Source organism: Mesoplodon mirus (assembly GCF_964341445.2).
Source record: "Mesoplodon mirus genome assembly, chromosome: 2".
Lineage (NCBI taxonomy): Eukaryota > Metazoa > Chordata > Mammalia > Artiodactyla > Ziphiidae > Mesoplodon > Mesoplodon mirus.
Window position 1 is genome coordinate 166,758,853 of NC_138977.1, and position 17,915 is coordinate 166,776,767.

Here is a 17,915-nt window from a genome sequence, read left to right on the forward strand (position 1 = left end):
CAAATTATCAGGTTGTACACTTTACATATCTTACAATTTGTCAATTATACCTCAATATAGCTGAAAACAAAATCACAAGAGAATCTTATCAGTGGAGAAGGCACTCACTTAAATCTGCACAACAAACCTTGCCCTTGTTCACCATGTTATTCCTGATAACCTCCCAGAACTGTCTCCCCCCTACTCCCCTTTCCCTATTAAGGTGGAATTTAATCCTGAATGCTAAGCCACCTCAGGGAGTTACTCATTTTTTTCCCTGGGTATCTCCCATGTATGCATGAGGTATACATGTTAATAAATCTATTTGTTTTTCCCTGTCTTTTATTACAGGGACCTCGGCCATAAATGTAAAAGGGTAGAGGCAAAATTATTTTTTCCTCCTCTGTACCTGCCTTTAGAAAAACCCCTAAAGTCAGTTTAGCCACAACCTCCCCTATTCTTGATGTCTTTTGTTGGTAATTTTCCACCCACTGACCTCCCCCTATGCCTTGGCTATAAGTCTCTCCTTGTCCATGTTCTATTCAGATTGGAGCCAGCTCTATATCAAGCCCTCTTTTTCCCATATTATAATAGCTCCTGAATAAAATTTGCCATTGCTGTTTTAACTTTTGTCTGATTCTAGTTTTCTTTGAACCCAGTAACATCTGGAAGTACACTCTCTCCTTCTCCCCAAGATCCACTGACTGTCTTTTTTTTCTCCTGAATTTACTCATTTAACTTTTTCTATTTCCAGTGAGTTTCCCCTCACTCATTCAGCAAATATTTTCTTTTTAATTTTTATTGGCGTATAGTTGATTTACAATGTTGTGTTAGTTTCAGGTATACAGCAAAGTGAATCAGTTATACATATACATATATCCACTCTTTTTTAGATTCTTTTCCATATAGGTCATTATAGAGTATTAAGTAGAGTTCCCTGTGCTATACAGTAGGTCCTTATTAGTTATCTTTTTTTTTTTTTTTTTTTTTTTCCGGTACGCGGGCCTCTCACTGCTGTGGCCTCTCCCATTGCGGAGCACAGGCTCCGGACGCTCAGGCTCAGTGGCCATGGCTCACGGGCTCAGCCGCTCCGCAGCATGTGGGATCTTCCCGGACCGGGGCGCAAACCCGTGTCCCCTGCATCGGCAGGCAGACTCTCAACCACTGCGCCACCAGGGAAGCCCTAGTTATCTATTTTATATATAGTAGTGTGTATATGTCAATCCCTATCTCCCAATTTATCCCTCCCTCCCTTTTCCCCCCTGGTAACCGTTTGTTTTTTTCTACATCTGTGACTCTATTTCTGTTCTGCAAATAAGTTAATTTGTACCATTATTTTAGATTCCACATGTAATATTTTTAGATTCCACAGATAATATTTTCTATTCAGAAGAGAAAAAGCAATGCTTTAGAAGAAACGTCGTGCTGGTCCAGGAAGGGAGGAGGGCTGAGTAGGCTAAATAATACATGGACCATTTCCATGTATTATTATGTATATAATGGTGAGTATTATAAATAATACTCACCATTTCCTTAGTCATGTTATGTTTACATCCTTGCTTCTTTTTTCTCAACACAACAATGAAAACCTAGAATTTCTCATTTTTCACAGATCATCCTAGTTCTTCTCTTACAACAACTCATGGCAATAGGGGAGGGAGGCTTGTATAAGACCAGAAGGTGAATTGCTGCCAGTTTACAAGTATGCTAAAAAGCTTTAGTTTTGTCCTTAGAGAAATGTGGAACTATCGAAGACTGAAAAACTTGGACAAAGGAGATGGATGATCAGATCTGTGCTCTAATCATTAACTCATCCAACAAATATTGTGTGTCTATAGGTTCCAAGCACTAACTGCTAGGATTACTTCAGTGAGCAGACAAAAATCCGTGCCTTCTTGAAGTGCGTATTCTAGTATGGGGTGGGGGGAGAGATGAACAATAAGTAGTCTTTATAAAGAAGTAAATTGTATTTTAGAAGGTAATACATACTATCAAGAAAAATATACCAGAGAAGGATGATAGAAAGTGTTGGGCTGGGGGTTACTGTTTTATATAAGGAGTTCTGGAAACACCTCCCTGAGATGATATTTGAACAAAGATTTGAAGGAGTGGAGGGATTAAGCCAAACTGATCTCTGTGGAAAGAACATTTCAGGCAAGAGCCTCAGGAGCAAAGGCCCTGGGGGGCTGTGTGTCTGAATTATTCGAGGAAATCAAGGAGACCAGGATGGTGGGATCAGTGTGACAGAAGGAAAGAGGCCAAATTGGGTTGGATCTTGCAGGCCATTTTGCAGACTTTTCTCTGAATATGATGAAAAGCCATTGGAGGCCTGTTGGAAAGAGCCTTCTGGTCACAGCATACTGATGCCCCAAAATACTGGTTGAGGATATCAATCAAATACCAATCCCTAAGGAGGTGAAGTGCTATTCTGGTAAAGTTTCATCTGACAATGGATTACTCTCTACCTCTATGTCTTTGAAATAATGTCATATCTAAAATACAAGACACTCTACTCTTCTTCTAAAATGTCAGATTACATGTTTTTGAGCTTTTATCAAAGCTGTGTCTATCCCTGGGGTTCAGATAGGTCTGGGCTGATGGCATGGGGCTTTTGGAAATCCATTGTGGGAGGGGTTATCAGATAACAAAGGAATTCTGGAAAGTGGAGAAGAATTAGAAGGTTATCATTATATCTGTAGTGTAGTAGAGATTTGTTGTGTGTGTGTGTGTGGACATCATACATCCTGTTTGGCCCATAGTGCCAGTTGGTTTCCTTTGTCCTAGTGTAATTATTTAACAGCATCTCTCTCTGGGAAGGAAAGCCTTAGGGACAGAAGGCACTGTGAGACACAGAGCCACGAATAGCATCGTGGGGGGGCCGAGCTACCAAAGAGTGACCCAACTATGGCATAGATGCAGGTTCCCAGTGAGAGTGGTCCTCAAAAGCAATGATGGTGCAAAATCAAACTGCTTTGCAGGCAGGGCCAGTCTACTCCCTCAGGGTCCTAGCAAGACCCAGATGACACACTCAAATTTGGATAATTTGAAGAAGGTTTAACAAAGAACCATTTACAAAGATATTGAGAGTGTGCAGAAACACTGCCTAAAGGGACCAGTGGATGAGGTGGCCGCAAGAATCTGGAAGGAAAGAGTCCCATGGAGAAGTCACCTTGAGAGCAGCAGTGACCTTCTGTCAATGAATCCGGCAGGTGGGAGGCCACCCTGCAAGGAAGGAGCCAGCTGGGGCAATGGCTGTGGTCTGAATGTTTGTGTGCCCCCAATTCATGTATTGAAATCCTAACCCCCAAAGATGGTAGTAATAGGAGGTGGGGCTGGTGGGAGGTGCTTAACCATGAAGGTGGAGCCTGATGAATGGAATCAGTGCCTTATGAAAAAGAACCCACAGAGATCTCTCTCCCCTTCTGCCATGTAAGGACACAGCGAGAAGGTGCCATCTGTGAACCAGGATGAGGGACCTCACCTGAACACGGCCATGCTGGTGCCTTGATCTTGGACTTCCCAGCCTCCAGAACTGAGAAAGAAATTTCTGTTGTTTAGAAGCTACCTGGTCTTTGTGTTTTGTTATAGTAGCCAAATGAACTAAGACAGGAAATACATAGCTTTCTCCTTCCTCCCTCTGGGGTAGGTTGGGGGCAGAGAGCCAAATGGAAGTGGGTGGAGAACCTGGAGGATCAAGTGGGAGGTGTCCAGCCCTCTGCCTTTTCAGTACATATCACCAGTGGGGGCTGAGCAAGAAAGGAAAATCCTGACAGAAGCCACCGGCCATAGGCAGACATTGTGACCAGATATGCAATACTCCTCATGAGGACCCATAGAGACAGTGAGGTGGAGACTCTTGGAAAGGAGCTGATATTCTACAAAGTACATGGAGGCTTCAAAAGGCACTGAGATAGAGGTTCTTAGGGTTACGGTGACCCGACTGTGAACTCGGGCCTCAAGAGACCCAGGGAAACAGTCATGTGTAGCTTGGAAAGATTTCTGAATTTCCAAATAGTCTTTTAGTCATGCACACATCTACCAGGGCTGCTCTCTAAGAGCACTTCCGGTCTGCTGGCTCTGTTCTCAGGGTCCCTGGGGTGGGTGTGGAGGGGCCAATGCCTAGAGGAAGGATGTTGTCATTTACTCTGTGTGGTTCTGAGTCATATGAAGAAACAATAAAGGATGCAGCTGCATACACAATTTTGTTGATTTCTCAACTGGAAGGTGATTTGATAAGCATGCTTGATGAGAAACACATGCTGTCTCAAGGGTTCATTCTTCTAATATATTATAAGTTGTTTTAGATTACATTGGGTGATTTTTATGTTATTCCTGAAAAGGCAATACTTACACATAGTTCAAAAATACAAACAACAGGGCTTCCCTGGTGGTGCAGTGGTTGAGAGTCTGCCTGCCATTGCAGGGGACATGGGTTCGAGCCCTGGTCTGGGAGGATCCCGCATGCCGCGGAGCGGCTGGCCCCGTGAGCCACAATTACTGAGCCTGTGCGTCTGGAGCCTGTGCTCTGCAATGGGAGAGGCCGCGATAGTGAGAGGCCCGCACACCGCGATGAGGAGTGGCCCCCACTTGCCGCAACTAGAGAAAGCCCTCGCACAGAAACGAAGACCCAACACAGCCATAAATAAATAAATAAAATTAAAAAAAAAAAAAGGCAAAAGAAATCTGAATGAAGTATGGTCTTAAAAAAAAAAAAAGAGCAACAAGCTTTAAAAAAAAAAAATACAAACAACATAAAAAGCCTCACTCCCACCCTTGTCACCTGTTTTGTCCCCTTCCTTTCACTCTGATAACCACTTGTTTCTTTGTGAAAATACAAGAACATATGAATGAATATTATTACTCTCTACATTTTCTTACACAAAAGGGAGTGTTCCATAAATAATGCCTTGTATCTTGCGTTTTTCTGCTTACGAATATATCCTAGAGATTACTTTGTATCAGCACATACAGCAATTCTTCACTATTTTTTTTTTTACAGCTACATAATATTCCATGTGAGAGATGTTTCACAATTTATTTAACCTATCCCCTGTTGGGGACATCATTTGGTTTGTTTGCAGTCATTTCTCTTATTAACAGTGTTTCAGTGAATAATCTGGTATACCCATCGTTTCTTATGTGGGCAGGGATATTTGCAAGATAAATTCCTAGATATGGAGTCAGTGGGTCAAGGAGTAAATGCATTTGTAAGACTGATGTATTGATATATTAATTCTTTGCTGGCTATGGTCTAGCAGTGAATTGAACAACCACATATTATTTCCAAATGAAAACCTCCAAAGATGATAATAAATGCTGAGTCCAGATAGAAACTTTAGTCAGTGTAGAGTGCTGCTTCTTAAGAAGGATGAACGTCTCGGAGTGTTTATGTATCCCTGAATGCAAACTTGATGTGTACTCCGAGAACCCAGTTTGAAGAAAATCTAGACATTTGGTTATTACTGCAGATAAACACTACACCCCACCTCCAAAGAAACAAATTTCTTAATTATTTAAAAGACTCCAGCTTTTAATTCCAATGGTCTAGAGGTTTCAGGGGAAAAAGGTAAGGTAATCTGAGAGCTGGGAATTCATCCATCAGGGCAAGTTTTGTGTTGATTGATAGAAGCCCTAGGGTTCCAAAGATAGTCTGAAAAATCCTCTCATTCCTTGCAACAGGCATACACTTCAAAATTACACAGTAAAATAAATCTTTATTTTGCAAGTAACCATGGACTCTGGGAAAAAAAAAAAAAGGAAATCCAAACAAAACACACCATTAACAATAACGACCAAATGTGAAAAAAATCACTTTCCAGTGTTTTTGCTAATACAGAGCAATGTGGGTTTTTAAACGACCATAGGGCCTTCTCAGGACAGACACCCCACTCCCACCCCCCTACCGTGTTCTCTGCCTGCCTCTTGTTTGTAGAAAACCTTTAGCTTCCTAGGCCTTCTTCAAGTTCCAAAGAATAAATTTAATCAGGGAAGTGAGAAAATGCAGAAACAGAGGAAAACACTCAAGTGAGACAAAATAAAAACAGTTTAGCCATTAAACAAAGTCGAGCATATTTAGTTCCTCCCCAAGGGCTCTAGATAATATTCTGAGCCATGTCCTTTGAGCTGTTTTGCAGAGACTGAAACCCCCACCAGGTGGAAGAAGTTAACTGTATGCTGCCCACAAGTCCATTGACCCCAGACCAGTTGGAACCAGAGGAAGATGATATTGGCTCTCAATTACCTCACCTCCAACCAATCAGAAGAATGTCCATGAGCTGATCACATACCCTGCAACCTCCTCCCTCCCTCTGTCCTTAAAAACCTTTCCCTGACAACCATCAGGGTGTTTGGTTCTTTTGAATATTAGCCACCCAGATGCCTTGTTTGGTGCTTACAATAAATGCTGAACTTTCCTTCACCACAACCCAGAGTCAGTAAATTTGGTTTTGCTGCACCAAGGTGAGTGGACCCAAGTTTTGTTCATAACAAGCTGAGGGAAGTTGTTCTCATAAAAGAAAAACACAAGAAGTCCTGGCCTTTTAAAGGTTGTGAAAATAGACTGTGCAGTAAAACTTAGCTATTAAAGATCCTCAGGAGAAGAATGGGTTTAGCCCCATGAAACACCCAGTTAGCTGAGAACTTTTCTTACCAATCTCCAATATTTTGGTTTTAGCCATTTTTGTTTGTGGCTAAAGGTTTGCACTGCAGGGCAGGGCTGGGGTTGGGATGTATTTGAAAAAAACATGTTGAAGTTACATCTTGAGTACAAGCTACACTCAGGAAGTGACACTCAACCATTTTCTGCAGTTGAGTGGAGATGTGGTGAGAATGTGGTAGATAGTTTAAGAAAGACTGAAAACCATTGTGACTTAGAGTGTGTTATGTACTTCCTGGCCTTGTGAAGCTGGTATCCTGAATAGAATGTGAATCCTTTCTGCATGAATCAGGCCATCACCATAAACTTGGGTTATTGTAGTGTCCTGCAGGTGTATCAGGTTGTTATTCCTGTTGGTGGCCTCAGAGGATGAGGTTTTGAGTGACTTTCACAGTTTTTCTGTGTGATATACAGTTGTGCAGTGGCTGATCAGTTCTCTTTCCATGATGGTCAGTCTTCACAGTGCCTTTCTGGGCTCCAAGATCCACCCCAGTTCCACTATGTCTCTGTCTTGTAACCTTAGCTAACAAGATGGACCTTCTCCTGTCTGTCAGAGGACAAAGCACACAGCTCCAGGACTGTTGTAAACAGTGGTCCTCCTGTTAAAACATCTCTGCAATCTCACCCTCTTTTCAACACTTCTTCCTGTTAATATTAATATTACAGAGACTCATTTTCATTTACAGGTAATTCACTGGAGAGTAAATGTTCAATTTTTAAAAATATAATAGCACTAGCATTTTGATTAATTATATTCAATATCAATTAATGGTTTTAATACGTATAAGTTATTTGGTGTCATTCCTATAATGAAACAGAACAAAGTGTTTCCCACCTGAGTCATGTGTTGTCCATCGCAAGTGGTATGCTGGTCTTCACTGTGGGTGGCACCATGGAGCTACAGTCTTCACAGTTCAATGCCTTTTGTACAGTATTGTCTATAGGAGTCAATGCCTTGAACTGGATGGGTCTTAAGTTACTTGGTCTCTGCCATAGTCAGAGTTCTTAGATATGTAAAACAGAATTATCTCCCAATAGTGCATTATAAGAAATTAAGTTCCAGAATTTCTAGGAGGGTGAAGGAATTAAGAAAGAACCAGGAATAATATCTAGATTACACCACTGGTTCAGTAGAGAGCTTACTGCCCAGATTTCTGCACAAAGGAACTGAAATCTGGACCATGAGGTATGAAATGGGCTGGCTTCATATCAGATCCAGGAGAAATGGGAGGAAGCTGCACTACAGAATGTAAATGCCATGGGGGGCAGGGTTTTTCTTTTAACATTTTTATTGAGATATAATTCACACATCATAAAATTAATCCTTTTAAAGTATACAATTCAATGTATATTTTTAGTACAGTCACACTTTTGCAGCAACCTCACAATCTAAATTTAGAACATTTTTATCAGCCCCAAAAGAAACCTCATACCCATTGGCAGTCACTCCCCATTGCCCCTACAATCCCGCCCTAAGCAACTGAAATGGAGCATGACCCTGTGGGGCCCTCCCTTGTACAAATCCTTTCCATGTCCCATGTCTCTTGTTTGTAGGAAATAGGCTTCATTCAGCCTCCTTGACCTTCCCTGAGTTCCAAAGGGCAGATTCAAATAATTGCTAATCAGGGAAGGGAAGGAATGCAGAAACAAGGGAGGAACAGTCAAGAAAAAATAGTACAACCTTGGGGCAGGGTCCTGGTTCCTCCTCAAGGAATGTGTCTAACAATACCTTTGAGTTCTTCTGCTGGAAACAAGGCCCCCACCCAGGTGGAGGATGGTGACTTCAGGCTGAACACAAGATTCCTGGACCACCACCCTGTTACCTCCCCACCAACCAATCAGAAGAAAGTCACTACCCTGTAGCCCTCACCCCAAATTTTGTCTATAAAAACTTCTCCCTGAAAACCATTAGAGAGTTCAGGTTATTTGAGCATGAGTCACCTTTTCACTTTGCTTGGCCCTGCAATAAACCTTTTTCTGTTCCAAACTCTGACATTTCGGTTTGTTTGGCCTCACTGTGCTTGGGGCACACAAACTGGCGTTTGGTAACACAACCAGTAATCTACTTTCTGTTTCTATAGATTTGCTTGTTCTGGACATTTCATATAAATGGAATTATACAATATATGGTCTTTTGTGACTGGCTTTTTTCACTTAGCATAATGTTTTCAGGGTTCAACAATGTTATAGCATGTGTTAGTACTTCATTCCTTTTTATGGCTGAACATTATCCCATTGCATGGGTATGAAACCGAACAGGACACTGTGGGACTCCTGGGCATGGAAGCCTTTCTGTGTCCCCCGTTTCTTGTTTGTAGGGAACAGCCTTCCGCCTCCATGACCTTCCCTGAGTTCATAGGGCAGGTCCAAACAGTTGCTAACCAGGGAAGGGAGGGGATGCAGAGATAAGGGAGGAGCAGCCAAGAAACAATAGTGCAGCCTTGGGGCAGGGTCCTGGTTCTGCCTCAAGGGATACACATAACAATATCTTTGAGCTCTTTACAGAACTAAAACCCTCAACAAATGGAAGATGTTAGTGTTCTTCATTCCAGAGAAGACCACCTGAGGCCAGATTAAAGGAATGCACACCCTGCACACACCCTAATCCTTACCAGCAGCCCCACCCTTGAACAACTGCTACAAAACTCCTCACCAAATCCTCCCGGGTAGGGACACACAATTTTGAGGAGCACGAGTCTTCGGTGTTCCCCTTTGTCTGACGAAGCAATAAAGGTATTCTTTTCTACTTCACCCAAACTTTGTATCCAAGATTCGATTTGGCACCAGTGCACAGAGACCAAGTTTTCAGCATCAGGTACATCACATTTTGTTTATACATATATTAGTTGATGGACATTTGGGTTGTTTCTACTTTTTGGTTATTATGATAATGCTACTATGAACATTGGCTGGGCAGGGATTTTCATCTGGTTTGTTCACTGCTGATATAGTAGTGCTGGCATATGGTAAACTCAACACAGGTATTAATTAAGCAAATTGAAAAAATGAATTAATAGTTGTCTGATGAAGACATAAGTTTTCCTTATATAGTAAGCATGAATAAAATATTTTTGTTTGAACATTAAATATGGCATAGTTTCTTTCTTCTTTCCCTTCCTTCCTTCCTTCCCTCCTCTCTTTCTGTCTCTCTGTCTCACTCTCTTTCTTTCTTACTGAAAAAAAGATCCTTATCTTACACTACTCACAAAAATTAACTCAAAATAGATTAAAAACGTAAATGTAAGACCTGAAACCATGAAGCGCCTAGAAGAAAATGTAGGAAAAGGGCTCCTTGATATGTGTCTTGGCAACGATATTTTGGATATAGTACCTAAAGCACAAGCAACAACAACAAAAATAAGCAAAAGCAGCTACATCAAACTAAAAAGCTTCTGCACAGCAAAAGAATCAATCAACAAAGTGAAAAAAACCCTGTGGAATGGGAAAAAATATTGGCAAACCATATATCTGATAAGGGGTTAATATCTAAAATGTATAAATAAGTCATACAACTCAACAGCAAAAAACAAATCAAATAATCCAATTTAAAATGATTTCACTTGTATGTGGAATCTAAAAACAAAAATAATAAACTCATAGAAAAAGAGATTAGATTTATGGTTACTAGAGGCAGGGTTTTGGGGGAGAGGGAATTGGAGAAAGGTGGTCAAAAGGTACAAAATTCCAGTTACAAGGTAAATAAGTACAGTTGACCCTTGAATAGCATGGGTTTGAACTGTGAGGGTCCACTTATATGCAGATTTTTTTCAATAAATATAGTACCTATATTTTCATTTTACAGATCTTTACATTAACTACATATGGGGAAAATTTGTTTTCAGAGACCACAATATGGAGACTAGAAAGAACCAGGGTTTGAGTGCTGATTCCATCCAAACTATTTCAGCTTCCTGCCCTTGGGTGAGTCTTTTATCAGTTCATTTGTTTTACTTCAGAGATAGCAGTATGTGGTTTTTTGACTACATGGCAGTTGATCCCTAACCTCCACATTGTTCAAGTGTCAACTATACTAGGGATGTAATGTACAGCATGATGACAATAGTTAGCACTGCTGTATGATATACATGAAACTCCTAAGAGTTCTCATCACAAGGAAATTTTTTTTCTCTTTTTTCTCTCTCTCTTTTTTTTGTATCTATATGAGATGATGGAAGCTAACTAAACTTATTGTGGCAGTCATTCTATAATATATGTAAGTCAAACCATTATGCTGTACATCTTAAATTTATACAGTGATGTATGTCAATTATATCTCAATAAAACTGGGAAAAATTAAGACAAACACACTGAAAAAAAAATGAGATTTTGAAATTCCACTCTGGCTGTGTAATTCTGAGCAACAGCATTTTTTTGGTGTCCAGTGTGCCACCCTATCATTCTAAAAGGAAAAATGGTTAACTGAGTGTGAAATTTAAATGAGATAATACTGCATATAATAATGCATGTATGGGATAATATAGGCACACATTAAAGTGTTAAAAAAAAAAGGAGGTAGTTTCTTTACTCTTACCTTTAGGCTGTTTATAGCTGGTAGCTGGAAAACCAAGCTCTAGGACTGTATGTAAAATATGATCAAATAATTTATGAATGAGGACCTAGTGAAATTCTAATTTTAGTTTATTCACTATTCACTCACTCCTGCTACTACACTTCTGTCAATGAGCTTATATCATGATGTGCATAACAATCAATTATCCTTAGTTAGTAAGAATTCTTTCTCCAGAATAGAATATAGACCTGTACAGGGCAGACACCTTGGCTTTAAAGTCTTTATATTCTTAGAATATAGTCCACAGCCAGGTGCATAGAGTAGGTTCAATGCATAGTTTTGAAGTGTGAACATGAATGAACAAGTAAATTTTTGTGACATTAACTTTAGTGTTTATAGACCATTTTCTTTTTTGTGAATAGTTTTCACACTTAATTATAAACTATGCATTTATATATATATGTATGTGTATGTATACAACTGTATATATTTTGTCTGCATCATATATACAAAAGCATATGTACAATCTGCTCAATATATTTATGATTGTACCTGTACTTTTAGCAGAAGACTTAAAGCAAACAGTGATACATGTCATAAGTAGTTTAATAGCTAGGAAAAGATAGTAATACATACTATGACAATGACAATCATCTATAAAGCAAAGCAGAAAAAATTGTCTATTCCTGAGGGGAGATAACTGAACAGATCATTTAAAGGGTCAGTTTGTCTTACATCTTATAACCATTTTACCTTTTGGGAAATTTTTTCTAGGTGAATTTCAACTTCTCCAGAGGTATTGATACAAATGCAACAAGTAGTATGAGCAATAGCACAAACAACTCCTTGTTTAGCCAGCATAGAATCTAAGGCAACCCTGTTATCTAACATTACTTGGGCTAAGGAGTTTAGGCATGTCTGTTGTGCTGCAATGATTTTTGCAGTCTTCTTGGCTATTTGAGCAATGGTGATGATAGATTTCTAATCATATTTTTCTTTATACATACTCCTGCATTAGGAACCAAGATTCCCAAAAGACTTTGCCACCAGGTTTCTTGGTATTCTGCTAACATGGATCTCTTGACTCTGTAATGAAGAGAAAAAGGAGGTTAATCTGTTTCCTTATATACAGACAATGCATAATATAAACCCAATAAAAATAAACCTTCTATTTTCCAGCTATGAAGACATATATGTGCCCATCCTTGGGAAGGTGTGTCAATTTCAGTATCACATGTGAAGACACAAAGTGACCCCTCCCAGGGTGCTCTTATTGGAAGTTTTGTCAACACAACATCAAACCATGGGTCATTTCTCTTGCAAGGTTTCCAAAAGTCATTTGTGTGGTATTTAACATGTGGGAGTTGCTGGCATAATTTACTCACGTTTTACTCTTTAAGACTTTATTCAGTTTAAGTAAGCGAAAAAACAAAGTAGTCTGGGGTTATTGTGCTTGATCTCTAAGGATTGAGGATGGTATCAGACAAGGACTGGACATGTTAATCTGTTGAAAAATTTGAACCTGTAAAGTTAGGGAGGTCGGTCTAGGTGGATGGTAACATTAGGAAGACCTGAAAATTTGGTGACAGGTATTATGAGAGGCTTATATCAGTCTTGTATTGACCTGGGAATTTGATGACAGATCCAACAATTGGTTAGACTGCCCTCAGTAGCTATACTTTGTGACAACGTTACTAAAGAATTTTCTTTCCGTCCTGTATATTGGGGCAAGAGTTAGCTAGAAGTAAAACAATAGCTTTCAGTTTTGACAGGGAGGTAAACATTTGGTAAACAGTTCAACTGAACTAGTAGGATGGATCATACAGGCTTGGCCCAGATTCTTGGATTACAGCTGTCTACGACTGCTGTCGCCTTCTTCTCATCTTGTGATCCTTAAAAAAAATTAGGTTACTTCATGTTACATTTAGAAATATTTAATTCGTAAGCACTTGTTTTTAATTCAATCAAAAACAGCTCTTTTACCATCCAGAGGTAGAAACATATATTTGTAACCTACATACAGACATCTAGATAGACATAGAGATCGCATAGTTTTCATTTTAAAACTTAGTCATGAATCATGCTTTACAATATAAAACTCATTTGCTCATAAATAATAGTAAGAATAAGTTTACTTGCTTGAGTTTTCAAAGGCCTTTTTTTTTTCTTTTAGTTTTAGGTTCTACTAATTGAGTCAAAGCCATAGTCTCAGGCAGTGTGGGATGTGTTTACATTTCAAGGACATGATAAAATAGTTACAGCTTTAATCTTTCTCCTAGGAATAGTTTTGTTCTCTCAGGGTGAGAAGTTTGAAAAACTGTTTTATCAAGCTAACTTTCTCTAACTGCATACACAAAAACCAGTTTGGGAATGTCAAAAGAGCCCCATCTTGGTCATTTCAGGGTGAGAGAATTATTGTACTTACAAGTATTGGGTCCATCTCAATTGTACATGAATTCAGCTGGAGTTCCAGTGGGTGGCTGGGAGATGGTAGGCTTTAGAAGCACAATTTTCCATTTTCTTTCAGTTTCATTTTTCTGTAAAGTACAAATCTTTCCAATTTTAAGCCACATTAAAAAAGATTAGCCAACTCAGTTCACTCCAAAGTTCCCTCTAGGTCTTTCCTTCCTAGAAATGCCCTCTAGGTTCCTTGCTTAGAAATTCCCCTTACGTCCTCTGCCTAAGAACTTCCTACGAGGTCCCCTGCTAGGAACTCCCCTCTAGCTCCTCTGCTTAGGAAATTCCCCCTAGGTCCTTTTCATCTAGGAAATATACTGGTACCCCCCTTAAGACTCCAAGTCTTAAGATAATAGCTCAAATAAAAGTTTTGGAACATTACCCAATACAAGGAGATCCAGATATCAGGAAAACCTCACTGAAGCACCTGAAGAGTGATGTGAAGCTGGGAGTAGGAGGGGCAGGGGTGCTCACAAGGGGCCCATGCTTGGTACCAAAGTAGACTACAGGTGATTTTTTCTGATAACCAGCAGACTATATCAAACAATGTCGATGGAGATAATCAATAAACAATCTATAATAGGAATAGAAAAGAGTTTTATTTGAGCCAAACTGAGGACTATAGCCCAGGAGACTCAGGCTCAAGAAGTAGTTGAATTGTGTTCCACTGGACTACAAAATGGGGGAGTCTTATAAAGGCAAAACCCCCCAACTTACATGTCATTTGTCAAGAATCATAATTGGAGCTGGCAAGAAGTAAGGATGCTTGATAAGCAAGGATTGGTTGGGGTCTGAAATGGTTGCATAGTTACAAGGGGAGAACTTGGGATCATAAATTTGCAGTTGGCAGCTGGCAGCAGATGTTGTTTTGAGAATAGTTGATGGTGTCCTTGAGTCTGATTCAGTTCAGAAAATTCAGTTCTCAGTGTTGCAGGACTGTGTCTGAAACCACAGTGGCCACCAGGCTTCATTTTGGATGCCTGGACCACAGTTATTCCATTTTGATTTTTAAATGCATTCTTTTCTTTAATAGTTAAAGCAAATGTACAATGTATGTTAGAATAGACCACAAAACAGGCTGTTCTAGTTAGCATAAAGTTTAAGTTAAATAGTGTATAAGCCAGAATGACTTCCTCATACCTTGATATGGGAAAATTTCTTCCAACCAGTTTTAATGATTATAAGTTTAAAATATGTTGTAATTCCCAGTTCTTCGGATTTTTGTCCTTTATCTTCTAACATCAAGAATAATATTTTGGGGCTACCCTGGTGGCACAGTGGTTGAGAGTCCGCCTGCCAATGCAGGGGACACGGGTTCGTGCCCCAGTCTGGGAGGATCCCACATGCCGCGGAGCTCCTGGGCCCATGAGCCATGGCCGCTGAGCCTGCATGTCCGGAGCCTGTGCTCCGCAGCGGGAGAGGCCACAGCAGTGAGAGGCCCGCCTACCGCAAAAAAAAAAAAAAAGAATAATATTTTATTCAAATTCCAGAAGTTATTGTAAGAAAATCTTAAGGGATGTGCCCAGAGGACTTTTTTTTTTTTTTTACCATAACATAGCAAAAGATTGGAAATAGTTGAAATTGAGATAATGATCAAATAAACTATGGTAGGACAATACTATGGAAGACTATGCATTATTAGAAATACTACTTATGAAGAATTTTTGGTTTTATTTTTAATCTTGTGGCCACATTGCGCAGCTTGAGGGGATCTTAGTTCCCTGACCAGGGATCGAACCCACGCCCTTGGCAGTGAGAATGCAGAGTCCTCACCATTGGACCGCCAGGGAATTCCCTGAAGAATTTTTAAAGAGGGTAAAGTATCTGTGTTAAAATCCTAGGGTATAAATGTTAGGAAAATCATATATATATATGTATACATAACAACAAATTGTTAATATTAATGATATTTATTTCTGAGTGAAGTTATGAGTAATTTAATTTTTGTCTTTGAAGCCTTCTTAATTTAGAAAATTACATATGAGCACAAAGTTGATATTATAAAAAAATTATTTGTAGAGCTGTTACTTTTCAAGAAGGGATATCTTTCTAAAAGATAAATTTGAACTTTGCTTAGACTACTAATTATTAAGTAAAATAATCAGAATTTTACAATTTATTATGAAATATAAATATGAAATATTATGAAATAAATTTAGTCTCAGAAAACAAAACAACCAAGATGTTCTTCAGTAGTGGAATGGAAAAATAAACTGTGGTACATCCGGACTATGGAATATTATTCAGGGCTAAAAACAAATGAGCTATCAAGCCATGAAAAGACATGGAGGAACCTTAAATGGAGGTTATCAAGTGGAAAAAAAAATCTGAAAAAGCTATATGCTGTATGATTCCAACTATATGGCATTATGGAGAAGCGAAAACTATGGAGACAGTAAAAAGATCAGTGGTTGCCAGAGGTCAAGGGGAAATGAATGATGAATAGGGAGAGCACAGAGGATTTTTAGAGCAGTTAAATTATTCTGTATGTTACTATGATGGGGGTTACATGTCATTATGTATTCGTCAAAACCTGTTCAGTATGCAGCACCAAGGATCAATCTTAATGTAAACTATGGCCTTTGGGTGATTATAATGTGTCAATGTAGGTTTCTGGATTGTAACAAATGTGCCCCGCTGGTGGTGGAGGTTGAGGGTGGGCAATGCAGCAATGCAGTGGATGCGTGGGAGAAGGGGGTATATGGGAACTCATTCTTTTCTGCTCAGTTTTGCTGTGAATCTAAAATGACTCTAAAGGCTTGTTTATTAAAAAAAAAATTAGAAAATCAGTGAATGATTTTCAGTACCCTTACTTTCCGTGAATTCTATTTGGTGCTTTCTTTTGAGTGTTCTGTTTATTTTGTTTTTAGCCTGCTCTGAAAAATGCTATGTTGAGAAAACATCATTTCACAGTTGCCTCTTAGATATTCAAGAATGTGTTCCTCCTCCCAGCTGAGATATTTGACCTTTAGCCTCTCTGTGTTGGAATATAAGAATGGAAAGCACAAGTGTCCCAGGGAATCAAGTAAACATCTTATAAGAAAATCCGTTGAGAAAATTTTGGCATGATTTTTGGGTTGTTCTGGGTGGTTTGAAATGCATAGGTGGAATGACTAATGTATAAACTTTGCCCAAGTTGCTATGAGTGGGCTAAATTTGACACCAATGAGTGTGCTTTCCTGTTGTCTTTGAAATTCAGCATCTATTCACCCTTCTTCTGGGGATGATATCCTGATTGTCCTGTAGAGAACTTCCCCTCATGTGGACCTCTACCCCCACCCAGTTCAGGCAGCAGGAGACTCAGACCTGGTCTAACAAAGCATGCCAGGACCTGGCCACAGGGATCAGCTCAGAGCTAATGGCAAGGATTTTCTTAAGTGATTGGAATGAGGGGTGTGTGTGTGTGTGTGTGTGTGTGTGTGTGTGTGTTTTCTCAGCTAAGAGGCAGTATGGTGTAGAAGAGCATGCATTCTGCACCCCATGGCTTGGGTTTGAATCCCAGTTGCCCAGTTCCACTACCCACTGGCTTGGTGACCTTGGGTAAGTCATTCATTCTTTCTGAGTCTCAGTCTTCCCCTGTAAAATGGGGCCAAGAATGCTCCCTATCTCATGGATTGTTATGGGGATTGAATGGGTTAATATTTGTAAAGCCTGGCATGATGTTTTTCTCCTCCATGTTTTCACTTGGGCATGTGATGGGCATCTCAAATTTAACACTCTCCAAATGAATTCTTCTTTCATTGTCTTCTGCAGCTCAGCGAATGACATCTCCAGCCTTCCTGCTGCTCAAGCCAAGAATCCTTGGAATTGTCTTTGACCTCTCTCTTTTTCTCTCTCTGTCTTTTTCCGGCTGCGCTGCACGGCATGTGGGATCTTAGTTCCCTGACCAGGGATCAAACCTGTGACCCCTGCAGTGGAAGTGCGGAGTCTTAACCACTGGACTGCCAAGGAAGTCCCTCTCTTCATCTCTTTACTCCATAAACAACTCTCAGTTCTGCCTTCAAAATATATACACAATTCAGCCAACATCCACTGAAGTCAACGTGGTTCAAGCCACCATCATCTCCCGTCTGGATTACGGCACCATAGCCTCCTAAACGTTCTCCCTGCTTCTGCTCTCACGCACTTTAGTTTATTCTCAACAAGCAGCCAGAGTAAGAGTAAGCCAGAGTAAGCCAAGTCAGATAATGTCACTCTTCTGCACCGTGAGTGTCCATCTACCCTCCCTACCCCCCACACGTGCCATCAGATCTCCAGCCTCTTCTCCCACTTCCTCTCATCTTGCTCTCTCTGCACCTGGCACCTCTTATCTGC